This window comes from Pelodiscus sinensis, chromosome 22 (genome assembly GCF_049634645.1).
Source record: "Pelodiscus sinensis isolate JC-2024 chromosome 22, ASM4963464v1, whole genome shotgun sequence".
Lineage (NCBI taxonomy): Eukaryota > Metazoa > Chordata > Testudines > Trionychidae > Pelodiscus > Pelodiscus sinensis.
In genome coordinates this window covers 25,521,719-25,548,334 of record NC_134732.1, presented here as the reverse complement: position 1 = coordinate 25,548,334, position 26,616 = coordinate 25,521,719, and the positions used below count along the sequence as shown (strand labels likewise).

Here is a 26,616-nt window from a genome sequence, read left to right as displayed (position 1 = left end):
GGATACAAATATACAAGTGTCTTTTTGGGAGAGACTCTTTCCAGCTGTGTCCAAACCTGGGAACCGGAGTTTGGAGTGGACTTGTTAACAGACTCTTCCCAAAAATTGTATCCACTGAAAATCTACTGCAGAGAGCAGCTAAAGGGCAAGAGAAGCATGTTCATCTCCTTAGAGCAAGAGAATTCTCCTCCCACCCAGTGTTTGCTATCGCCTGCTGTCTGCCCGCGCCTTTCTCGCCATCGGGGGTCACTGTTCCAACAAAAGCTACAGCTGTTTCTTTCTCTGATTCTTAAAAACAAGAGTTCTCCTACAGCCGTTTCCTGATTTGGCTGCTATGTTAAACTAGAATGAAAAGGGGTTGGGAGATTTTTTTTCTCATTTACAGCAACGTCCTTAACTTCACTTTGAATTTCCTCTTAACTCTGATGAAATGCAGTTCATCTGCCTCCCAAACCTTCACCAAAACAATATGAAACAGAACTCGTGAAAGGCTTTTTATCGGGATGAGTTCTCCCCATGCAGTCAGACCTGATCAGAGACGAGAGGTACGGAAATAATTTATTTTAAATGAGCGCCTGGTTCCCTTTTTATTTTTTCTTTCACTTCAGATTATGCGGGTGAGGGGAGCCCAGAGTGTCAATCAGACTTTAAAACACTAGAGTGGGTCTTATTTCTCCTACATACTGTATCTGAGCCAAACGGTCCCTGAACAGAACAGTGGCGAAAACTCAGACTAGCTACATTGGTGCTTTTTAAGCCCATATTCAACATGCTTCCTTGGGGACGTTTTTTTCCTGACTAGAGAAGAACAAATGTGTGTGAGTGACAATCTGTTACAGAGGCTAAAATCTGCCTCTTTTGCCCCCTGACACCAGGTTTTCGAGAAGAAAGTGCACCGGGGGGGGAGCGGTACTGGGATGACAACGCAGCACGATCAGATTAGCTGGGACAAGCAGGGTTGGGAAAATCACATGCACTGCCAGGGTCAGGCCCTAGCCAGGTGATTGTCAATCTTACAAGCAGGTGACAGACTTTGCTCAAGTACAGCAAAGCTATACAGCGTGTTCTCCTGTCACAGAGCAAACTTTGGAAGGAACCGTAGACTCATAGGACACTAGAACTGGAAGGGACCTCGAGGGGTCATTGCGTCCTGTCCGCTAGCCTCACGGCAGGACCAAGCACCATCTAGATCAGTATTTCTCAACCTTTTTTTTATAAAATACCCCTTTTTAAAAAAAAATTATAAGTACTCCCCCTTTTAAAAAAATAAAATTAGAAGTACCCCTAGCACCTACAGTTTTCAGACACACACAAATTTTTTCTACCATTGCAACACATTTGTTTAAACAACTTAATCGTAGCCGGGCAGGCGATGGAATCTTTGGGTATAAAAAGTACCAAAAGAGCGCTATAAAACTTACAACAAAAATTCAGTTTTCTCCAAATTTCAGTTGTGTTGAAGTACCCCCCAGACGTCTCTCGAGTACCCCCAAGGGTACCACTGGTTGAGAAACACAGCTCTAGATCATCCCTGACAGGTGTCTGTCTAACCAGATCTTGAATATCTCCAGTGACAGAGATTCCACAATCTCAATTTATTCCAGTGTTTCGCCACCCTGACAGTTAGGAAGTTTTTCCTATGTCCAACCTAAACCTCCCTTGCTGCAATTTAAGCCCATTGCTTCTTGTCCTGTCCTCAGAGGTCAAGGGGAACAATTTTTCTCCCTCCTCCTTGTAACACCCTTTTAGATACCTGAAAACCGCTATCCTGTCCCCTCTCAGCTGGACACAATGCTCCAACCGAGGCCTAATCAGCACAGAGTGGAGTGGAAGAATGACTTCTCGTCTTGCTCACAACACTCCTGTTACTGCATCCCAGAATCAGGTTTGCTTTTTTTTTTTTTTTTGCAATGGTATCACACTGTTGATTCCTATTTAGCTTGCGGTTCACTCTGACCCCTAGATCCCTTTCAGCCGTACTACTTTTAAATCCAAGAGTGAGTGCCCAGGCAGATTAAAATGTTCCCCTGCAGGTTTGTGTGTGTTACCATTTCGGATGTCTGATTTGTGTCCATTTATCCTGTGTTGCAGAGACTGGCCAATATTCATGGCAGAGGAGCATTGCTGGCACTTGCTGGCATAGATCACATTAGACACAAGTCAGCCATCCGAGATGGTAACACACTGCAACCTGCAGGGGAACGTCGGAACCTGCCTGGGCACTAGGGTACGGCTAGACTGCGGGCTTGTGTAGACGTGCCCTAAGGCGCCACCGAAGTACTGGCTGGTTTTGAAGTCGCAGACTCCCCCTCTGAGACGCCTTCTATGGCCCTTTCACAGAATTCGGGCCGATAGACGCATCATCACCTCCGTGCGCCTGGACCCCGTGTGTTGCCAAAGTGAGCGCAATACCTGCTCCCTTCCTCGTGCTGGCTTCCCAAGGCTTGTTCTCATTCCGTGGCTGCGGGTCTCTCCTTGCCAATTCTGCCTCTTCCCCTGGCTGTTCTGGGACAGATTCGCAGGCTAGTTACAGCTTCCAAGACCTTCCACTCTCTTCTGCCGTCCCGTCTCTCAGGCCATGCCTGCGCTAAGAGAGTTTTACCCCAGGATGCGCTATTGGCAAAGTTCTCCTAGCACAGTGGCAGCTTATACTGGAAAGCGGTGCTTTTACTGGGACAGCTCTTTCCACCAGCCCTGGGAGGAGTAAAAAAGCGGCTTTGTTGGTGTAGTTTCAGGCACACTAGGACCTGTGGCTGGCCGGTCCCGTCGGTCGGGGTAACATCAATCATGGATAATGCCTCAACGCACGCCGGGCCAACATAGATCTAGGGTAGGATCCCGAAAGAAGAGCTGCACAACCTGTGAATGAGATAGTTAGGTGTTTTCCCCAGAGAGCCACATTTTCTCTGGATTTACCTTATCTGCAGACGTGCAAACTCAAAACCCCATTGTCCAAATTCAGCAGAGCTTTTAAGCACACTTCACTTAGAGCATGCGTGTAAGTGCTCTGCTGACTCGGGCTAGGCAAGGAACCCAACACTGGGGTCATGGTGGTGGGTGAGATTGCTGCTTGGGCAGGCAAACCCCCCAGCCTTGGGCCCACCCACATACTCCACTCCTGCTCTGTGCTGGCCCCACCCCCTCTACACTGTCTCCCTCTTCTCTTCCCTTCCCCTCTCTGCTCACCCCTTCCAGTCAATACCTGAACCCAAATGTAGCAAATGATATTTGAAAAAACCCCACTCTTCTACAATTTCTTTCTAAAGAAAATGGAGCACGTTTTCCACTTCATGCCTGATTGTACAGACTGGACATGCAGAAGCACTACATTTGGAAATAAAAAATATTAGTCACAGGGTTTGGTTTTTTTATACACCCTGAAGTTTGTCAGAGATTTATTTGCAAAATCTTTATTTGCCAGTCAGCTGTCCTGCTGAATGCAACACAGAATATTATGGAATATGCGTGATGCAGCTCTTTCCTGGGTTACACTTTCTTAATCAGTATTTCTACGCTGATTTTATATTTGAACTGTACTCTGAAGCCTTCATAAAGTAATCATTCCACATTACTACATATTTAATGCACTGAAACAAAGACATTATTTTAAATTAATCAGTCAGAGCGGTTTAGTGTGTTCATAACAAAGTTCATTGCTTTTAGAAAAGGGAAACACTAATTTATTTTGTGTGATCTTCATAACAATAGACATGTTTATGAAATTTCACCATATGTTTATGTGAAAAATATGCTTCCAAAGATTTTAGGCATAACAAAGGATTTCATATCTTAGTAAGGATCTGGATTTTGGTGGAGGAATCTCTGACAACTAAGTCATCAAATAGTCAGAAGAAAGGGAACCTCATTTTTCCAACTATCTGGAAGAAAAGGAATGTTGTCCCTTTAAGGGCTCTCTTCACTAGGGGGATGAAAGGAGAGGTAGAAAGAGCAGGAAGACTTTGGAAGCAAGTTTGTGTACTATAGTGACTGAAATGAAAATGTGTATTTTAGAGCAGCGTGGTCTTTTGCAGACTTTATTTAAAAAATGAAATGTCTGAAGATCCAGGCATTTAAGCCAGAGCTGAATATTCAGATTGCACATCTACATATCTATGCATGGCTTTTTTAGAGATGTGATTTCATAATCCTCCGCCATAAACTAATGAAATATTTAAAGCAAATTTTAAATGAAGGTCCTGGGGACATAGTAAAGCACAACTGACTTGGTCAGTAAATTCAGGCTTGGCACATGCCTGTTAAATGGTTTTCAGGAGCTTTTGTGGGCACAGCCCGCTTCTTCCGATGACACGTAGAGTGAGGAAGCACAGTAATGCCTCCAGCACCCAGATGTAAAACAGCTGAATCTTGCATGAAAAAATATTTTTACAAATAGCGCTACCAGACGATTTGTTGTTTTTTCAGTTTATCCTGGACAGACTAACTCGGCTCCCCACTGAAGCTATTTTTACAAACTCATGTATAGTACTTAACACCCTCACGTCCCGCTGAGCAGGCTAAGCCTGGTGCTGTTCATATTATATGGAGATTTGTTTATTTTAGGGCTGAAGCCTGTTCTCTCTGCCCCATCCGTTCTGCTGCTGGATCTTCACAATGCCCTGACAGATGATTTGGCACAAAAGGACCTGGGATGATGGTGGATGAGACGCTGGAGATGAGTCAACAGGGCGCCCTTGTAGCCAAGAAGGCTAACGGCACATTCGGAGCATTGCCAGCAGATCTAGAGAAGTGATTATTCCCTTTTATTCCGCACTGGTGAGGCCACATCTGGAGTATTGCATCCAGTTCTGGACCCCCCCGCTGTTATAAGAAGCAAACAGGATCTTTTTCAGGGAAAAAGGCAATATGCTGCATTTAGTGAAAGTACGACAGGCAACGTATGCACTTGCACACACACACACACACACACATATGCATGCACACACACAGCTCCTGCAGATGGTGCCCAGTTACCAATGTGTCATGGCTCAAGCCCTCCTTACTGGTCTGGCCAGGCTGACTGAGTGAGGAGTCGGGATCTTTCGAGTGTGATTTGAGGCTCCTCTGAGGTTTGGCTTGAAGGACTGAACCCAGAGTCTAATGGCAAAAGCCCCCACTTTCTCCATGTCAGTTCCTGTTGGAGTCTGTGGGTGTTGCAGCGTCAGGCTGCAATTACCCAACCTGAGACGGTGCTAATCTCTAGGAGTCCCACAGTTCGCCTTTCAGGGCGAGTATCAGGGTCCCATCCTTATCTCTCGTCTGTGTCTCGCTCTTGGAGGTGTCGGCCGATCTTCAGGGTTCCTCAGTTCTCCTTATTATCTTCATGGTTCCCACCTTCCCGCCTGCGCCTTGGTGAGGGCTGTCACACCCACACGCCCACCGCTCACACCACACACATGGGCAGAGTTTCAGACAAGAGTAATAGTAACTGAAGGAAAGGAAACTTGCCCAACTTACTGTGTGATGCAGACAAGGGGTACAACTTCATTTGTACCGCTAACAGGACACAAGGCCTTACAGTAAACATTGTCTCCTCATAGGAGCATAAACAAATCAGACAGGACATTTTACTATCATTGTATTTCTATTCTTGGACCAATACTAAAATAGTATAGTTTGGCTGCACTATTACAGAAAGGTTGTGGACACATTGGAGAGGGTCCAGCGGAGGCAACCACAATGATTTGGGAGCTGGAGCACATGACCTCTGAGGAGAGGCTGAGGGATTTGGGCTTATTTAGTTTGCAGAAGAGCAGAGTGAGGGGGGATTTGAGAGCAGCCTGCAGCTCCCTGAAGGGGGGTTCCAAAGAGGCTGGAGAGAGGCTGGTCTCAGTCGTGGCTGGTGGCAGAACAAGGAGCAATGGGCTCAAGTTGCAGGGGGGGAGGTCTAGGTTGGATGGTAGGAAAAACGATTTCCCTAGGCGGGTGGGGAAGTGCAGGGCTGGGTTCCCGAGGGAGGGGTGGAATCTCCATCCCTAGAGGGGTTTCAGTCCCAGCCTGACACAGCCCTGGCTGGGATGGTTGACTTGGGTTGGTCCTGCCTTGGGCAGGGAGCTGGACTCAACGACTCCTAAGGTCTCGTCCAGCCCTGGGATTCCACGGTTCTTTCTTCAGGTCTGAGGTGCTCGGGGTTGCAAACGAGCAGCGAACAAGGGAGCCAGAGCCAGGAACGTAGTCCCAAGCAGGGCTCAACAAGCACCAGCGCAGAAGATGGGGTGGGCAGCGCGCCAGGAAGCAGTGTCCGGGGCTCCGCTCTCTGCAGCCGGCGGGACAGGCTGGTACTAACAGTCAAGTCCCACTCGCACGTGTGTCGTCGCGTAAATTGCATTTGCCTGGTGCTACAACAAGAAGTAACGTAAATGCTGCGATAGCCACGTGCCGTTCCCAATTCAGAGTCCATAACGCCATGAAAACCCCTCCGGCGAAACGAATCGGAGTGCTGCAGGGAGACGAGAGTTTTCTTATTCACAGCTGCCCTGCGAGCGCCATTTCGAAGCAGCGTCCAGCCCTGCACATCCCACGAGCACGGAGCACGGAGTCAGATAAAAAACAGAGACACTCCGAGGCCGAGAACAGGAGTCCAGCTGGTTTTAAAATTCCAGAGGACGGCGGAAGAGAGGAACTCTGCTCAGAGGGAGCTCGCTTTCCCTTTTCAAACACACTGTGTATGCTGGAACGTAACCAGACACAGCTCCTGCGTCGCAGCGCATCTAAACACTGGTCTCCAAAACAACGGCAGCCGAGCTAAACATTTAAATTCCTTTGAAATATCAGCACACAGGCCTGTACGCAGGGACTTCTGTGGAGGGCTTGTGCCCCCCGCATATGGGCCCGGCCTAAGCCTTTGCAGTGTAAACGGGAGCCCAAAGCCTCAAAGTGGGGTGGAAAACAGGCTCCCTGGTGAAAAAGCATCACCCTTTGGTTAAACAAAGGGACTAGCTGGCTGCTGGTGTTTACTGGGGGCGTCTCCGTCTAATATTTATTTAGCCAATTGATCATCAGTTACAAAAATTAATTGAAAGGGGATTTGGGCAATATTAGTTCTGGATCAATAGATTTTATATAAGAGCCATTTTGCCCAGCAACTGGAGGGCAGTGCCCTGGGGGGGCGGGGAAATCGGCCTGCAATTCTACCTGAAATTCATCAGACAATATTAAATAGGTCATTGGCGTAATAAGGGCCAAATTTGCTTCTCATAGATCACAGTAGCCAGTGCTCCTAGGGTTTCATTATCCCATATTTGGTCAATAAGCCATTAACATCCAGCCATGGATGGTAATAACCGTTTCATGAAAAAGTCTCGGTAATTTATGAGATCAACATTGGTTAGCAAAATTAATAAATATTTCATTCTGCAAGATTTATCCTAGGACATTTGTCTGAAAGAGGAGCCCTGTGGTGAAAAGCGAGGGCCTGCACTGAGACGAAGAAGACGAAAGAGCCCCAATTCCGGGCCCATGTTGGCTGGGTTTAACAGGGGCTAATAAAAATTTACTTCAAATCCTTTTGCTAATAAATCCAAAGGGCGTATGAGGGAGTCCAGTAAAACCTGACTTAACATTATGTTAGTGCTATTAACAATATTTATACAGATGTCACTGCACAGGGGGTTAACGCTGGTGAGTTATGGGGCAGGCATATTGACTAGCACGATGGAACTGGCGCGTCCGTCCATCGTCAGAGGCTGCAGCTTCCCCTTGCCGGGAACGCGGCTGTGGAGCTCCCGATAACGCCTGCTCTTCCCACTTCTATGGGCGCCACCTTCAACTTTCATAAACAGCCCCCCGGGATTGGGACCTGCAGTAAATTGAACTGTTTCTTCAGCTGACGGTGACTCGGTTACTTTTCTATTAGCTATCCAGCAGTTCTCAAAATGTGACACACAAATATTTTTTCCAGCTGTGTGGGTCAGCACTAACCATATTTTGCTGTTTCCCATTTAAAATAAGCTCAGGACCAGGAACAACATGAGTCAAAACAAGATTTTACCTTAAAACGAGTGGTCCTGTGTCACCTTAAAGACTAGCCAAAATAGACAGAACCATGCGCTTTCGTGGGCAAAACCCACTGCCTCGGATGAATTGGAGTGGAAATAACAGATACCAGCAAAAGTACCTGCCCATTGGAGGGCCTGTGTTAATGAGGCTAATTCAGTGGGCAAGATGTGTCCCAAACAGAGATTTTGATTTTACCTGGCATTCCCACCAAGTCAGCTTACAGAAGAACATCAGAACGGCCAGACTGGGTCAGACCAAAGGTCCGTCCAGCCCAGGATCCTGTCTGCCGACAACGGCCAATACCAGATGCCCTAGAGGGAGGGATCACAACAGATAATCCTCACATGATTCCTCCCTTGTCACCCACCTCCAGACAAACAGAGGCTGGAACACTATTCCTACCCATCTGGCCAATAGCCATTGATGGACCTAATCTCCATGAATCTAGCTAGCTCTTTTTTGAACCCTGTTAAAGTCCTAGCCTTCACCACATCCTCTGGCAAGGAGTTCCACAGGTTGTCTGTGCGCTGAGTGAAGAAAAATTTCCTTTCGTATGTTTTAAACTTGCTGCCTATTCATTTCATTTGGTGACCCCTAGTTCTTATATTGTGGGAATAAGTAAATAACTTTTCCTTATTCACTTTTTCCACACCAGTCATGCTTCGTGTGAGCTGAAATGGCCAAGGTTCAACGCTCCCAGGGTAGCTAAAGAGCTGTCACGGGCTAACCGGGAGCCCTCTATCATATACCCCGAGTCTCCTCTTTTCGCAAACTAAAAAATTCAAGTCTTTTTAATCTCTCTTCAGATGGGACCCGTTCCAAACCCCTCATCATTTTTGTTGCCCTTTTCTGAACCTTTTCCAGTGCCAATATATCTTTTTTGAGATGAGGAACCGCATCTGTACACAGTATTCAAGATGTGGGTGTCCCGTGGTTTCATACAGAGGCAATAAGATACTCTCTGTCTTATTCTCTATCCCTTTTGCAATGGCTCTAACATTCTGTTTGCTTTTTGGATTTTGCTGCACACGGAGGGGATGTTTTTAGAGACTGCTTAATTTCCATGTCGTTGTTGGAAATAGTTGTTGGGAAATTCTGTGACTCTGACCCAGGATGGAGTGGAAGAAGCAGAACAGCTGGCTGTGAAAGGAACAGCTGTGCCAGCGCCGGCCAGTAACTGTCCGAGGAAGCTGCAGGACATTATCTTGTTTTTAACATTCCAAACGATTTCTTTACAACGTGCACCAGTGGACGTGCCCCCAAAGGGTGAGGTCTGACAGCCGGCACCGACGGGCTCTGATTCAGCAAAGCACTTAAGCATGACGTCAAGCCACTGTTAAACCCTTTGCTGCCCTGCGGCCTTAATGAAACTCTCAGGTGGCTACAGTCACTCAGCCCTCCCGTTTGTCCCCAAAGCTGGGTGGTTTCCCCGGCTGCAGCCACACTGCAGTGTGGACGCTCTCGCTGGGTTGCCGACGGAAGGCAGGCTTTGGCGACACACGTGGGCGGTGGAGCCAACACGCTCGGCTCTCCTAGGCCTGTGGGAGCGAAGAGATGAGAGCTGAAGCCCAGCCCGTGCCACCAGGGCACCACCTGAATCCCACCGTGCCGGCCGATGACAGCCCCAGTCTGCTTTCCAGATAGCGGGCAGGTCACGCCCAGCTCGCCCCAGACCCTAGATCCTGTTGTGTGGAATTTCAGTTACAAAAGCCCGTTCCCGGGGTGCGGGAACGAGGCGCTGACTTGAGAGGGGGGGCTGGCAAAGGTACAGCCGGCGGCTCACCTGCGAAGTGCCTGCACAGGGCGAGGCAGCCACGCCCTGCCAGTCCCTCGCACCCCGTGTCCACGTGCCCTGTCGAACTCCCCTGGGTCGTGACACTCGCTCTGGAGCGAAAGTGGAATCGCCAGCAATACCCCTGGGAGTGGCTAGTGCACGGCTGCTCTGCCCTCGGTGCTGCGCCATGGGGCGCACAAACCACTCGGCACCCCTGGAGGACACAGGGGCTGGGCTAGCGCGTTGGAAGGCGCAGCTCTCGACCAGGGATTCTTTGTACAGCGCAATGCACGGCCGAAGGGAGCAGCAATACCCAGAGCAGCTCCTGGTTCTTTTCCGCCTGTGAGCTGGCCCTTTGCCTGGGTCTTGCAGACGGGCTGTAGCGTGCGGCTGTGGCCACCTCGCCTGGAACCATGCAGAACCCAGCTGCAGAGCCGTCAGGTGCATCTCTGCACGGCGGCAGCGGGGGGCGGTGCCGCTCTCCGGCCTCTTTCACACGCCCGCAATCAACTTGCCTCCTGCCGCGGCATTCCAGGGCCCCCGCTCAGCTTTAGATCTGCCTGCTGGGAGTGCGGCGTGCAGCCACCGCGCAGGCAAGCCAGCCAAAAGCAAATCAATAATTTTTTCAATAAAGCATTTTCTCCCTTTATATAGATTGTCTCCCATAAAGATTTTACACGGACAAAAAGTTCAGAAGTGGGTGTAAAAAATGTTGGGAAAAAGGTGAAGCTACATAAGTAAATTACAAACCGGAGGCTGTTTGCGGTACCTGGGGAAAGGGGGAGTTATATTGATGAGTTTTTATTGATTTACCATCATTCCCAGTGTGGACATTTTCTGGTCTATTATACCACAGTCGCAGCATATTCCCCTTGCAGTACTAAAGAGGATATATGGGCAGCCTGACCTTGGCAATATGGAGATAATGAAATACCCTTAATGATCCTTCCAAAAGATTTTACAAGCCAACTTCAGATTGTAGCTACTCTGTGCTCTGCTAATTGCTAAGGAGACCTGCGAGCTCACCAAGGTTTTATAACTTGCATCTTAATCACAGGCAGTTGTGGGTTAAACAGATCAGAAACCAGCAGCCTGGCGTGCCTCTGACACGGGGAGGGGTCACACCTTGGCGTGGGCTCCTTTGCCGTCCCCTTGTGGAAGCAGAATCCTTCCCGGAGAGTCCTGGTATAATACCCACATTGCCCATTGCACCTTCCCCGGCAGGGTGTGAAAAGCCCAATTTCATCACGTGGAGCGGGAGGCTGGGCCCAAGCCTGACTTGCCAGTGAGGCGCTCCCTGTACGCCAGGCACTTGGGCAACTGCCCCGTGCTGCTTAGCAGAGCGCCCACAGCTCCCGCAGCCAGCCACTTGTGCTGCTATTGCTGGTGCACATCTCCACATGCCTTGGTGCATGTAGCAAAATGTATTCTGCACATGCACGGATAAAATGAGAGGGAACATCGGTTCTGTGTCCAGCAAGATCGTGGCATTCGTGAGGGCAATTCTGATTGCTTTCTGGATACGCTGCAGGGAGCAAATACATGTGCAGCCCGAGCACTCCAGCAAGGAAGGGGCCTGGCACCGCAGAGCGAGAACTGTACAAAGAGATGCTGGTGCTTTGGCAGCACCCAAAGGGGAAAGGCCACGACACGGGCTGGAGCCAGGAAGGCGTCTGCACCCAGAGGATCAGAGCTGCAATCCCCCGGAGTCTGTCACTGCTGCACTTCACGGTGACTTTGAGGACAGCTCAAGGAGATTTACCATACGCACCTGCCTGGAATTGCACCTAGCAGGGACATAAATAGCAGGTTTCACTGCTCTGCTTTCCTCTTCTCGCCTCCCCGTCCTGGCGGGCAACACAATTACCAGCCCCAAAGTGTTATTTTCATAATAAAAATGTTACTTGTAAAGCAAAGGCACAAATGAGTAACAAAGTCATGCAGATTTCAATCACCCCCTTCTTTATTCCCCACCGAGACTGCTAATGACCTTCACTCAAACCTCCCCGAAATCCCTTTTAAAGGCAAATATTAATTTCCTAGCATGAAAGGGGGGGAATAAAACGCCTATTTTTCATGGGAGCCTTGCAGAAAGAAAGATATATTTTCCTTCAGAACGCGGGGAGGGTTTTAAAATGTTGCCGCTTGCTTTGCATAGACTTGGTAACACAGTTTGTTCCCTTCGGAATGTAATCTTAGCCCATAAAGCTTCGCTTTAAATTCCTAAGCTCCCGGGTAGCCCGTGACAGCTCTTTAGCTACCCTGGGAGCGTTGAACCTTGGCCATTTCGGCTCACACGAAGCACCTTTGCGACTCAGCGGGAAGAGTTTGGAGTTCAGCTCCTTGCACTGTCGCCATTCGCCAGCCCTTTCAAACCACCAGGACTGTACAGCGAGGACCCCAGAAGCCGTGACCGTTGCAAGTCCTCAGCGCTCCAGCGCTAAGCTCCCCTTGCAAGGGAGCCCCTGGTTATCTGTCAGCCCCGAATTAAGGAACACCCAAGAAAAAATGAACAGACTGGGAAGAGGTTTGTCATGACCTGGGCTTCATTCAAAACAGTCTTTGACCTTTTGGGGCCAGCTCTCCAAGCAAGACTCACCTCAAAAAAGAGATTTTGGCCTTGGAAAAGGTTCAGAAAAGGGCAACTAAAATGATCAGGGGTTTGGAACGGGTCCCCTATGAAGAGAGGTTAAAGCGACTGGGACTTTTCAGTTTAGAAAAGAGGAGACTGAGGGGGGATATGATAGAGGTCTATAAAAGCACGAGTGGTGTGGAGAGGGTGAATAAAGAAAAGTTATTGATTAGTTCCCATAATATAAGGACAAGAGGACACCAAATGAAGTTAATGGGTAGCAGGTTTAAAACTAATAACAGAAAGTTCTTCTTCACACAGCGCATAGTCAACCTGTGGAACTCCTTGCCAGAGGAGGCTGTGAAGGCTAGGACTAGAACAGAGTTTGAAGAGAAGCTAGATAATTTCATGGAGGTTAGGTCCATAAAAGGCTATTAGCCAGGGGATAGAAATGGTGTCCCTGGCCTATGTTTGTCAGGGGCTAGAGAGGGATGGCAGGAGGCAAATTGCTTGATCATTGTCTTCGGTCCATCCTCTCCGGGGCACCTAGTGCTGGACACTGTCGGCAGACAGGCTACTGGGCTAGATGGACCTTTGGTCTGACCCAGTACAGCCGTTCTTATGTTCTTATGGCTCAGTGTGGTGGGATCAGGGCGGATTGCGGAGCTGGGGCCAGAGTCAGGCTGGACGATAGTTGAGAGGTTCAGCGCGTGTCCCAGGGCCAAAGAGGCATCAGGCTGGCTCTGCATCCCACCCGATGACACGGAGGGTGTATTGCTGCGTGCTGCATTGCCACACCCTTTGCCTTCCTGCCTTGGAGTACAATATTATACCAAAAACACCCAGTTCATATATTTAGCTTCTCTCCAAATCTAGTTGCCCCAAGCAGTCCTTGTGCTTCATTCCCAGGGAGCCAGAGGAAGGGGCTGTGGGAAGGTTTCCCCCTGATTTTACCCTTTTAACAACTGCACATTTCATCTTCCCACGTGCGCTTGCTCCCCCAGCCGTTTGAAGGGCTGGATGTGGATGATTGGGGATGGATTGTTTTGGCTACTTAAACCTCCCAGACTAAACACTGGCACTTTGGGGGAATGAAAGCAATTACCGCCGACTCGGACCTCGTCTGGGAAGTCTAGAAACAAAGCTCGCCGGTCTTCCTTAGCGGCCCCGTCGCGGCCGAGCTCCCCTGTGGTTTTGACCAGTCTGGTGAACTTTAAACCAACTTTTCTCTGCGTGGGAATTCTACAGGCTGTTTGTTTTTAAGAAGCCCCTTCCCCGTGGAAATCGACTCTCCGGTAGATTGCACGGGTTTTCCGAATACTGTCGCCAGTGCTGTCCCGGTTTCAGTCCCGTGACATCCCACTCAGCTTTCCCATGAGGTGGCAAACTGAGCCCGGACGCAGGCAGGCAGGCACCACCACTGAGGGCTTGTGAGCCTTTAATTAACCGGTGACAAGATCTCTACTGACCTGCAGGTGCCAGAGCTGTGGTCGCAGGGCGTCTCGGGCACTGTCTGCCTTGGGAGCCCAGTGCTCCGGGGGAGGGAGGCAGAGCACCCCACACGCCTGCCTGAAGTAGGGCTGTAACAGTGGCGTCAACTAACTGGTTAACCCATAAGCAGAAGAGTATCAGTTAATGCAACAGGCCACATGCATTTCCCCCCACCCACTGGGACATCTTCTAGCAGGCCTGCTGCAGCTCTGCATTTACAGTGTATCAGGAGCCGGGCGGGCAGGCAGCCTGGCTTGTGCCTGGTGCAGGAGCTCAGACCCCTCCCCGCCGGACAGGGGCTGCTGCCCCCCACACTGCTGCCTCTCATAAAGAGGCAGCAGACAGGACAACAGGCAGCCAGCCCACGAGGGGAGCTGGTCTTCAAAGTGGCTCCCCTCGCAGCCCAGCTCCCACCTGGCCCCCTGCACTGCCGTCTCTGCTACAGCACTGAGCGGCAGGGGGCTCCTCGGGAGAGGGGCTGGAGCGCACTGGCTGCCCCCCTCCCCCGGGACTATAGAACAGTCGAGTAACCAATAAGAATTCATGAGAGTCCATTAACCGACGGTTAACATCCCTGGCCTGAAGTGCATCCCGCCCGCCGGCCCAGAGCGGCACCGCGAGGCCCAGCGCAGGACGAACCAGGGCTGGTGCTCGCTGTGGATCACGAAGTCACGGCCCGTCGTGTGGGGGCTCTGACTCCCCCGGTGCAGCGCCTGGCTGCTAGGCCACAGCCGTGCGGACACACGCGCACTGTGGGGCTAGGGCAGCGCTGCTCACTGTCACCCTTTGTCCATGTAAAGCCCCTGAAGGGTGCTCACAGGGCTAGAGGAGACAGCTCCACTGGCAAGAAGAGGGATTCTCCACGCGCCTGCTCTGGCGAAGGTCTCCCTCGGGTTTGCCTTTCACGTCACGGAAAAATTACTTGGCGGGCCAGATCCCACAGGAAACCGGCCTGGTGTTTTGTGCAGCTTCCCGTCCCTGCTGCTAGCCCCTCTCTGGCTCCGTCCACCCGACGCCCCCGTAACGCCTCCCTCTCATTTCAGGCTCCCCTGCTCTCGGCTACTCTCCCCGCCTGCCTGCCGAGTCACATCCTGGTACAGCCACAAATCCTGCCGGCAAAGCAGGAGGCTATTTTCAGCCCCGTGCCTTACCAGTCAGGATTAGTCGCCGTCCCCTGGGAGGAAGGCCACAGAACGTGACTGTGTCTGTGCTGTCCTGTCGGGAACAGCCTAACATCCCCGTGACCCCACTCGGATGGCAACTCGCCAGCTGCAAACGGCCGTAAAAACGGAGCAGGGCCACTGCACGGGCTAGCCACACCCAACCGGGCAAGCCGCAAAAGTCAGGCAAGCACGTGGCAAAACCTCAGTCCCGGGGAGCCCAGCTTCCATACCTCCTTCGGGAGACCATGGCACTTCCGTACCGCTGGAAAGGGGACACTCGCGACGGGCCCATTACACCCCTGCCCTGCCCCAGCTGCGCCTGTCTGCCCACCAAAGGCCTGTGAGCAAACAGGAGCAAAACCATTGCCATGAGCCCGTCGCAGGGAAGGTGGGTTTGGGGGCGAGGGATCCGTGGCCACGGGCCTCTGGGTGCTGAGACAGAAGAGGGGCATGGAGTACAACTGGTAGGAGCCAGCGGTATAGCTCACGGCTCCTAAAGTAGCTTTCCTATACCCCCCATATACATGCACACACACGGACGTGTATCCACACATGCGTGCGCACATACACACACACACACGCATGCATGCATGCACACACTCAAGAGGTAAAAATATGGCACCAGCAACCATTTGTCTGCACCCGTTTGCTGGGAAATAGTTAACACAGGAACTAGAGCACTAAGACAGGCGCAGAACTTCCAGCACAAGTCAAAGCAAGAAGTTGTTAATACCTTTATTATGGGATAAAATGTATTCATGACATTAAAGACATCGCGGCTCTGCCCCGGTGTCACATCTTAGATGTAGCGTAGACAAATGATATATCACCGCGAGAGATCTACAAAAACCATTAGTAACCGTGACGTTTTGACGTCAGATTTTAAAAAATTCCTAAGTAATCTTTTTGATTTATGAAATGGTGTCCAGGTTCATCGAGAGTGATCTCAGATTTATCACAGCCTGGTTAGAATTATTAATGATTTTCAATTTGTAAATCCGATGCCAGGCTGTCCAAGTGCTCTCCGCGAAATCACCGAGCAGCTGACAGGGAGATTTTGCTCAATCCATAGTTTGGGGCTAGGACAAGAGTTTTCTCTTTAACTCTTTCTTGCCCTGGCATGATGATACAAAGCTCGGGGAAGGGAGCGGGGGGTTCTGTTCCAGCAGCTGCACACAGGTGTTGCTCCCAAAGACCCTTATGGACTACACATTCCAATGAGAAGAAAAGCTGAGCTAAGCCAAAGCAGCCGGGGTGCGCAGCTTTCTCCCTACAATACCTCAGCAGAGCAAAGGAAAGGCAGGCAGGGGCAGAGAAAAAAGCACAGGTGTGTCTCCCTGCTTTACACGCTTTGCAACAATATCCTCAGGTATTAAACCACATCTTGGGTAAACAGCCCAATGCTGGCCCCTAAGCAATATGTATCTAGGCTGGTGTACCGGGGCTTGACCCCATCAGCCCACGGGACCTGGAAGACATCAGAGAAAAAGCATGAAGTGCCCAGATGTTTTAGATGCCTCCGTTTTTATTTCATCCTTGTCTGCAGCAGGCTGATTGCTTCCAAGGGAGAAGGTTAGGATCATCTCTGAATCGGATGTCGGGGGAAATCCACTACAGTTCTGTAGCTCCTCTGACTTGCCCTTTGTTCACATGGCAGATGTCACTGAACTAAATGCTACAAGGTGTCACATGACATTTCCCATTCTAGTCGACTTCCTCGGAGATCAACATTTCAATTTCTTTCCAGGAGGGTTAAAGGGAAACTGCCACGCTTCATCCCAGCGCCTCAGACAGCTAAATTAATATTTACTGGTAAGAAATTATATCTGTGCTGTGTATAAACCACTGAACCTTCAAAACAGTCGGAGGAATTCCATCAGCCTTTGCCTCCCAGTCGTGGAGACTGGCAACGGCGTGTTTGCCGTGGCGCTGCCCCCAGGGATCCCGGTGCACCCTCCCCCCTCCTCAGCACCACACGGAACGCCCCAGGAATGCCCCTCCCGCCCCCTGCCTCGGGAGCCAGCACAAACCCCTCGCAGCCTGCATGGGACTGAGCCAGGCCGGAGAGCAGCCTTTTGACCCAACCCCTCCCTGGCCAACTGGTTCCCCTCCAGGAATGGCCAGGGGGAAGAAGCAAGTTAAAGAACAGCCCCCAGGGGCGTGAATGGCAACCTGGAGAACATGGAACAGCCTGGAAAACATGGAAGTTCCTGGAGAGCATGGAACGCCCTGGAGAACATGGAACAGCCTGGAAAACATGGAACGCCCTGGAGAGCATGGAACACCGTGGAGAACATGGAACGCCCTGGAGAACATGGAACACCCTGGAGAACATGGAAATTCCTGGAGAGCATGGAACACCGTGGAGAACATGGAACGCCCTGGAGAACATGGAAATTCCTGGAGAACATGGAAATTCCTGGAGAGCATTGAACACCGTGGAGAACATGCCCCAGCATCCCAGGGGAAAAATGACGATCGTGTTTTGGTCTGGCTTGATATTTCTAGCCTGAATGGAAGGAACCTTTTTCAGTAAAACAGGCAGAAGCTTCCCTTTCTCCCCGGGGTGAACTTCTGGTTGGCTGCAGAAAGGGGTGAGGAGCAGGGTGAGGCCTACAGGCTGCGTGGCCGGGCCCTCCCCGATGCCTGAGTGAACATGAGTCCCCTTCCTTTTGGGAGTTCAGTGCCGGGCTGGGCAGACGGGCGCTGGAACAGTTTTTATGGGGGGGCACAGAGACCCAAGCAACCAAACTAGAAACCACTTCACAGCACCCCCAGCCCAGCCCTAGTTCCAGCCTCTGGGCAGCCGGGCTCTGCACCCGCTTCCGTCTTTCACGTGGCCACAGAACTAAGAGGACTAGCCAGCAATGTGCTTTAGTGAGCCAGACATCCTGTCACAGTTAGCCCGACCTCCCGTCCAGAGAGACCCGGCTGCAGCCCTGACATCACTCCCACAGCAACAGAAACCAAGCAAATGTCACCGATAACAGTGACTCGCAAAGTGGCCACTGACCCGCTGTGTTCAGAGAGTCCCACTTGGCCCTTCCTTCGGAAAACACGCGCCGTGTGCTTGGGGGCTTGTCGCAAAAGGGGAGGGCTGGCTGTGGGGCGCTGAACTCAAGAGAGCGTGTCCTGAAATCCGCCCGCAGGCTGCCCAGCAGCGGGGCCCTGTCTCTCAAAGGACAGGCCTCACGGGGCCGTTTCAGCTTCTGCGGCTTCCAGCTTCAGACTCCTGGGAGAGCAGGGTGACAACCTTTCAGATCGGACCAAATGCCAACAGTCTTCTGCCCAGGAGGGGGCTGTAGCCGCCTGCACGGTGCAGAGCAGCGGGACCCCCGGAGAAAGTCACCAGACAGTTCTTCCCAGGTGCTCCAGCCACCTTAATTGGGCCGGTAAAGCGATGTCATTAGGGACCTTAACTGGGGAATTTTCCTCATCCATCATATCTGCCCCATTATTCAATCCTGAGCGGGCAAGGTGAACAGGACATTCCTCACGACGCTGTCGATATTAACGTCTTTCCAATTACAGAGCATTATAACGGCAATCTAATGAGGAACTATGACATCCTGGCTACAAGTCTGAACTGTTGAGGAAGGCCTCCTTCAAGATGGCCTCTCTCATTTATCGCCTCGGTGGGTCGGGCCTCTCAGAGGAAATATTCCAACTGGCTGAGTCTGTGCGCACCCTTGGCCAGCGCCAGGGGAGCCGGCCCAGCACAGGCAGCAGGCCGAGGGAAAGCAGCCGGCAGCGAATGGCAGAGGAGCGGGCAGGCGGGGGGCTCTCTGGTCAGCAGGGGATGAGCCGGGGCATGAGGAAAGTCCTGAGGAAGGAGCCGGAGCAGGAGCGGCAGGCGGGCAGCGGAGGCCCAGGAAAGGAGAGTCGCTGGGGATGTAGGGCTGGGGCAGGCCAGGCACTAGCACCACAAGGGGCCGAGGCGGCGGGGGCAGCGGCTTTCCCCCAGAGCTGCCCCAGAGGGCCCTGCCAGGCGGAGGCCCCGTTCGCTCGCTGAGGGAGGCGGGGTGGCTCCCCCCGACGGGAGCTGCCCTCCGGGCCGGATGCTGCAAAGGTGCTGACCCAGCACATTCGAGCCGGTCGGCCCCCGGCCCGTCTCCGAGAAACACACACGGACTTTCGCCATGGCCGCTGGGGGCAGGGCTACTCTCCAGAGGAGATCGAAGCTGCCGCTGTCGACCTTCCAGGGCTCGAATGAGCGGGTCTAGTGGAGAGACGCTAACTCGAGCGGGGAGGGGCGCTCCGGTCGATGCCGGCAGCCCTGCTTCCGCGAGGAGCAAGGGCTGTCGAAGGGGGAGCGTGCGCAGCGCCAAAAGCCGAGTTAAGGTCCTTCGACCTCAGCTCCGCAATTAACGGCGCTGACGTTGCACAGCTTTATCTGGCCTGATCCCCAGTGTAGACGTACCGCACAGCTCACCTTGCATTGGACCATGGTCGCCACAGGGCTGAGGCTGCCTGCATCTGACCCTGCTGAGTCCTGAGCGGGCCTGTCTGCTAAGCAGCCGCTGTCGCTCCGAGAACTCCTCTGGCGATAACGAGGGAAGGGACTGACAATTGTGTGTCCCAGGCACCGCTGCAAACTCTTCCCGGAGAAGCTTCCTGGGTTATCTGTTACCAGTCTCACGTTTTGGATGCCAGGAAATGAAATCCCAGCTGATAGCGATGCTTGTTTCACACGGGACTTATCTCCTCAATGAGACGTGGATCTAGGTGTCCAGATAGGCACGTGGCCGGAGCAGGACACGCACCTCGCTTCCGAGACCGGCTCTGTTCAGCACGGAGAAGTAACTTGCCTTCTGCAGACTCTGCCTCTCTGCTTGTTTCCTGGGGTCACCAGCATTGCCAGCCCCAGACACTCCAAAGGCCTGAGTGGGGCGGGCCCCCAGCATCCGTGGGGTGGCTCCGCGAGCTGTTCTGGGGCACTCCGGCCACACTGCCAAGCATTTCTCTGCAACCCCAAGGGCTCGCCACGGCTTGTTAAACGACACGTGAGGGGCTCCCTGTAAAACTCCAAAGGTGGCGAGAGTTGGTACCCGGTGCTGCAGGCTCACCGCCCTGGGCACATCCCGCGGTACGGGCATGGCCGGGGGCGTCAGCGCGGCCATGTGGAGCGTTCCCGGCCATGCTGCAGAGCCTGGCGCTGACTTGGAGAAGGGGCGCGGGAATTCTGATTCCCCGCTAGAGCAGGAGAAAAGCAAGTCCTCCGAGGAGCGACCAGAGCAGCGGCCAAGGCCTCTGCCAGGGCTCTGGGGAGATCTGGGTGTCACAGAGGAGGTTCATAGGCAGGACACTCCCGGTGCTTCCCTTGCCCACAAATGCGTCCATGCCGGCACCTGGGTGGCGCTGGAATCCTGGGCGCTCGGCCGATGGGAGTCTCCTGTAGGCACCATCCTTTGCCAATTGCCGCCGCTCCGAACGCCGCCTTTGCCGCTTCCCCTTTCCCGTGCCAGTGACTGACACGCAATGCGCCAGGGAGCGCGGTGGCTGCCTGGAGAGCCCGTGTGGAAGAAGCTGAGTGAGGGAGGAGAAAGGTCCTAATAAGCCGCAGGAAGGGAACAGTTGAATTCTGCTGATGCGTCCATCACCTGAGAATTCACTCACCGGAGAAAGCACCTGGACACTCCCTTGTCTCCCGCAGCTGAATCACGCCAGGCAGCGTGGCTGTGGGGGAGTCAGCCCGCATCAGAAATATGCATTAGCCCTGCAACTGCCCGCTGCCTGGTGGTCTCTATCTGCCCACAAGGAAAGGACCCCCCAGGCTCTGGTACCATGGATGCTGTGGCGCTGTTGCAATATCGATCCATCCCTCACTCTAAATACGGACATTGGGGCAGGCTAAGTACCCCCCCGGCGTGGCCTGAGCGAGTGGCCAAGGACTATGTGAGCAGTAACCCTTGCTGTTTAATTTTCTCGCTGCAATTACACTACAGCCCACATCAAGATACAAGAATTAATTAGCACCAGACACTGGGGGGATCTTGAACTAGCCTGTCCCATAAATACAAATGTCTCCAGTGCTGTTAACCAGAGAAGCCATTTAAAGGTGCAGGCGTGCGCTACTTTCAGCAGTGGCTGGCCAAGTCTGGATCACAGCTCAGCTCGTCCCAAGCTGGCTCTGCTAGAAGATTGTTAGGCCTTCTCGCCTGGACCCCCAAAAGTGCCGAGGCTCCTGCCTTCCTCTAACACAGCGGTTCCCAACCGTACCCAGATGGGGACCCATTTGGACAATTCAGGAAGACTTGGTGACTCAAGGAAGAGAGGAGGGGGCAGAGCCACCTGGGGAAACACTTGGCGACCCATATTTGGGTCCTGACCCATAGGTTGATCTAGCACAATCCACATGGAAAATAGCACAAGCTAAGCACTGACAAGTATCACAAAACCTCAGGACTGTCTACAATTCAAGGGTTCTGAAGAGTTATCGTATGTCAAGCTCCCCTCTAAAGAGAGAGACTCACATGAAAACCCGGAACCCAAACAGCCCCCGAATTGCCGACTCATATTCGGATACGGTCACTCACATCTCCACGTACACTTGTATTCCTAAGGTCTGGATAGGCCCCCGTGCAGCAGGTCAGACATGGTGTTTCACCAAAAAAGAACTCCCTGTATTCCCCCAGTTCCTGTCCCCACCCTAAGTGGAGCCCGGAGGAGCAGGCGAGTCTTATCAGCTTAGAAAAGAGGAGATGGGGGGTGGGGGGATATGATGAAGGTCTATAAAATCATGACAGGACTGGAGAAAATGAATAAGGAAAAGTTATTTACTTGCCCCCATAACATAAGAACTAGGGGTCACCAAATGAAATGAATAGGTAGCAGGTTAAAAACAAAGAAGAGGAAGTTTTTCTTCATGCAATGCACAGTCAACCTGTGGAACTCCCTGCCAGAAGAGGTTGTGAAGACCAGGACTTTGACAGGGTTCAGAAAAGAGCTAGCTAGATTCCTGGAGTGAGGTCCAGCAATGGCTGTTAGCCACGCTGGGCAGGGATGGGGTCCGGAGCCTGTTTGTCAGAAGCTGGGAATGGGCAACAAGGGGGGCTCACTTCACAAGTCCCTGCTCTGTTCACTCCCTCGGGAGCCCAATGGAAGACCGAGTCTGGGCGCGGCTGACAGAGGAGGCTCCCCGAGGCGCCAGGCATCAAAGCAAAATTGGGGCGGACTCGATGGGGGGATCTTTTCTAGCTGAAAATGCGCCGGGGAGAGCTTCCAGATAAGGCACCGGTCGCAGCTAAACAACCAATTCAGCCCCAGTCCGTTGCCCCGTGGGGGCCGCATGCCCTTGTCCCGCTGCTGAGGCATTGAGCTCACCTGGGGGGGGGGTCGTCTCTTTCCTCCGCGGCCTGCCCCGCGGACTTCTCCAGACTGGTGCGGCCCACTCCTGCCATGCCCCGCAAACTCCCTGGCTTCCCGCTAGGGCACCTGGGCCAGCGCCAGGCCCGGGCAGCCCCTCTCCTCCGGGGTGGTGCAAAGCAGCTCTGCAGGGCCTGGGCCGGGATGGATCTGGCAGCGTGGCTCCGCTCGCCCGCCCTGCTCAGCGCTCTGCCTCCCTGGGCGCACAGCAGCTCTGTGCGGCTCTGGACGAGTCCTATGGATTAGATGTCAGCGCGCAGGAGAAAGGGAGACGGACTGGTGATTAGCAGCTAGTTACGCGGGTATCTGCAGCTGTGTCGCCACCCGGTTCAGCCTGTCGCCATCCCTGTGCCGCCAAGAGGCGTCCGGATGCCTTGCCACAGTCAGGGCACCCTCGCGGGCGGGCGTGTGATACTTGTGTGAATCTCTGGCCACCGTGCGAGGACGCACAATCAAACAGCTCCCTTTCGGGAGGGATTTCTGCACGGCTGTGGCTGGCCAAGTGCAGGATCTCACTGTTTCAAAATGGGGGATGCGGGGCGAGTGGAAGTCCTGATTTACACCAGTGTCGCATGTGTACACGGGGGGCTCGGGTCCACGCAGCCACATTGGGGTGGCTCCCCCGGGTATAAAGCAGGAAAGCCCAGAATCTCAGGTGCCACTTAGTGCAAGGTACCACACGTGATGGTGTGTGCACAGTGGGGGTGAGGCAAAGATCACCCCCCTTCCCTCAGGACCTTCATGCTGCCCAAGCTACTGGGCTTCAGTCTGACGAATGGCTTTGTTCCTTCCATCGTACAGAGCCGGGCTGGAGGGGAGATGGGCGTTAAGGGACAGAAAATGGCGGGAGTGCTTGATGTCCCATCTGAAATAAATCAGGGAAAACTTAAAAAACAACAAATCGTCTAGCGGCACCTTAAAGACGAACAAAACATGTCGATGGGCTCATGAGTGTTCGAGGGCACAGCCCGCTTCTTCCGATGACCGGAGTGGTGGACGTCCAGATCCAAGAATAAAAAAGAGACGGCGGGAGGGGGGAGGAAGAAAAAAGAGACAGTGAATAAATAAGCTTCAGAGGGATAGTCGAGTGAGTCTGTAACAGGAAAGACTTAAAAAACAACAAATCGTCTAGCAGCACCATAAAGACTAAATAGCTACAAGCAGGCTCGACAAAGGGCCCGTGGTGAGTAGATTACACCCCGGAAGAGCCGGGTTCGGGCGAGCTGCGCATGCACAGAACGCCAGACAGCGCAGCTGGCGAGCAGGGCTCACCGCGGCTCCGCGAGCCCCGGTTCCAAGAGCTGATAAGAACCATTCGTTTGCACTTGGAAAGGAAGATGATCAACACCAGATTCTACACAGACATCAAGAACCATGAGCACCTTCATTGGTTGGTTGATAATGTGCGAGCCATCCGATATCACAATTCATACCATTTGCATGAGAATTATATTTTTTCCACCCCTGTGTAGAATAAATTTTGTTCTGTTCTCCAAGTCATATGCAGATGTGCACCACCAATAGAAACACATGCTGCCAGCTGTGGGCACTGGACCAATCAGAATCTCTCCTGGGTGGCCGCCCAAGCACTCAGCTGAGAGGGAACACTGAGTCTGGTTCTGGTTTTGCTCCCGCTTAGGCGGGGGAAGGTTAATCCCGGGAAAGGCCGAACTCACCACCACACCAGGCCGCTAGGAGAATGCTCAGAGTGAAATAGCTGGGCCTGAGCAACTTGTTGAGCAGCTTTAGTGCAATGAGAAAATTCCTAGCCCCAGGGGGAGATAATTTGTTTAACTGTGGCTGCTGCTGGTTTGGGCTGAGGGCTCAGGGCTGCATCGCTTTGGAGCCAGTAACGCCAGACAGACCTGCCCAGACACAGGCCGTTTGTCTGTCTGCATCTGGCATGGGACACACTGGGCAGCGCGCCAGCTGCAGGGTGTTTGGTGCCAGCGGTGGCATCGCCGTTTTACCGCCGAGCACTCGATGCCGTCTCCGGGGCCTCGTTTACTCCGGGCTGCCCCGCGGCATGGCCGTCGTATGAGGGACACTCGTCACCTTGTAAAATCCTGGGGGGCGGGGCCCACAGGCTGAGCGAACTCCCAAGGACCATGTCCTGGCTACCCGGTCACCTGTCAGTCTGTGCAACAGCTCCACGGAGGAATCTGTCTGGGAGCTGTGCGCCACCAGAGAGCAGCACAAGGCTGGCAGGGCTCAGGCGGCTCCACCTGCAAATGTCAGCTGTGCCCGTTCCCCTTTGCCAGCCCTAGGTGTGGGGCAAATGGGGACGCACCCAGGAAATGGAAGGCGCCAGCAGCTGAGCTTAAACAGGCCCAGCCCTTCTCTCAGCCGTGCGACCGCCTTACAGAGGAGCACGCAGAGCACGAGCAAGGTCTCAGGGCCCTGCAGAAGTGCACGGGAGCGCCCGCCGGCGGGACTGCAGCTCGTGTCCTCACCCCAGCACATTCAGCTGGAGAAAGGTCGGACCCGCCTTGTAGCAGGGAGCCGGCCCCATCTCTTGAGGCCCTTCTCCTGGGCTCCCTGCAAGAGAGCCGGGGGGACTGGCTGATGCACAACGACGTTCCTGGCTACTTCAGCTCTTCTCGCCAGCCGGAGCGAGTCGCAGGGGAAAGCGAGTTGCTGACACACGGACTCCGCGCGGAATTTCGAACTCATTGCACTTTGAACAGGCTCATGAGAAACCCTGCAGCAATGGGCTGGACAGTCACGTCCGTGCCCTACAACCGGGGTGGCCTTGGTGCTCTTCTCTGACCGTCTCCCAGTGGCCAGGCTGGAGGACGGCACCCATCATCTCCCTCTCGGTCTGCTTCTGCTAAGGAGCCTGTACCACCACCTCCGCCTGGATTCCAATTTAAAGCTAACATGACAACCGGCACACACCGTAATAACCCTGTGCGGAGACATGGCTCTCAAGACATCTACAGACTCCAGATTAAATGAAATTTTGACAGAGAAAAATATGTATTGGCAACATTTCTTGATCCACAATTCAAAGAGAAAATTGAATCCATATTTCCGTAAGATTCAGACGCTGGAAAGAAGTTCTTAATAAACAAAAAGAGACAGGTCATGTAATTCACTCCCTTCCCCTACTTTCATTTGCTGGCCGGTAACTATTAAAAGTCGGGAAGAGAAGGGTTTTGACTGAAAATTCGCACGTTGTCCTGACAAACAAAACAACGTGGAAGGAATTTCCCAGCTGCAGTTAAAGTGAACGTTGGAATATTGGTGACTTGGAGGGGTGAGAAACCGTCCCGGCTAATGGAACGTTCGCAAATGCTCTCCCCAAGGTTACGAGTTTGTCTGGTTTTCACGTCTTTCGCCACTCTGCTGGCCCTGATTGCCTCTTCAGCAGACGCCGCATGGCGTGGAGGTCATACGTGTACACGGGTCGGGGAGTGAAAGCTGGCGTTCTTAGGCGTGCACGTGGACTTGCAGTTCACCGTCCGGAACCTCGTGCCCTGGGCAGAGGCCAGCACAAGCCTTAGGAACTGCTAGTCTCCTACTTAATCCTAAAATGCAACTTGATAGCAAAGCTAAGGGGCTTACGCGTGGCTCTCCTGGGGCTCCCCACACGGGCTCTCTGGACGGGGGTGAATTCCACCCAAGCACTGATACGTCAAAATATGTTTTCCGCGCTGTCCTGCGTCAGATATGGGGTTTTCATAACCACGAGCGGTCCTGTGGCACCTTAGAGACTGAGCTTTCGGGGGCAACCCCCGGATCCCAGGCTCAGAGCCACGGGATACCCACCACCACACACTGACAGATCGATCCATTTGTGGCACAGCCAGGCACAGACACTCGGAGACGCGATTTCGGACAACAGGGCGTTGCAGTGGCCTTGCCGTTGTGGTTATTTTTACGTGGAGCAGGAAGCAGTTCCTCCCCCGTGGTCCGGTACCTGCAGGAGGCCAGACCTGGGGTTCGCTCCCCTTTAAGATGCTAGCTCCATCCCTAGCTGATGCCCCCTCCCTTTGCTGGCTCCCGCTCTTTGTTCCTCCCTTCGTGGTGTGGCCCGGCAGCCAGGTCAGTATCTGTGTGGCCCCTCATGGGGAGCCAACTCTCCCAGGACCACGGCTCCACTTGTCTCTAAGCCGAGGCCATTTTCCCAGGGGCGGGTAGAGATACTTAGACTCGCCTGCTCCTCCCGGCTCCAGCAAGAGAAGCCTCCAGCCAGCGACTCAGCCTGGTCACTCCCACACCACGTTGATAGTTCCCTGGGCCCTTCCCTGCGC

At 52.9% G+C, this 26,616-nt stretch overlaps 1 long non-coding RNA gene across 1 annotated transcript; it reads left to right on the top strand.

The window, feature by feature from the left end:
- The first annotated feature begins 398 nt into the window (after nt 1-398).
- LOC142819362 (uncharacterized) lies at nt 399-8,287 on the top strand. Its single transcript, XR_012897238.1, has 3 exons — nt 399-545; nt 1,750-1,885; nt 4,561-8,287. It is a non-coding gene; the product is annotated as an uncharacterized LOC142819362 (long non-coding RNA).
- Nucleotides 8,288-26,616: the final 18,329 nt, after the last annotated feature.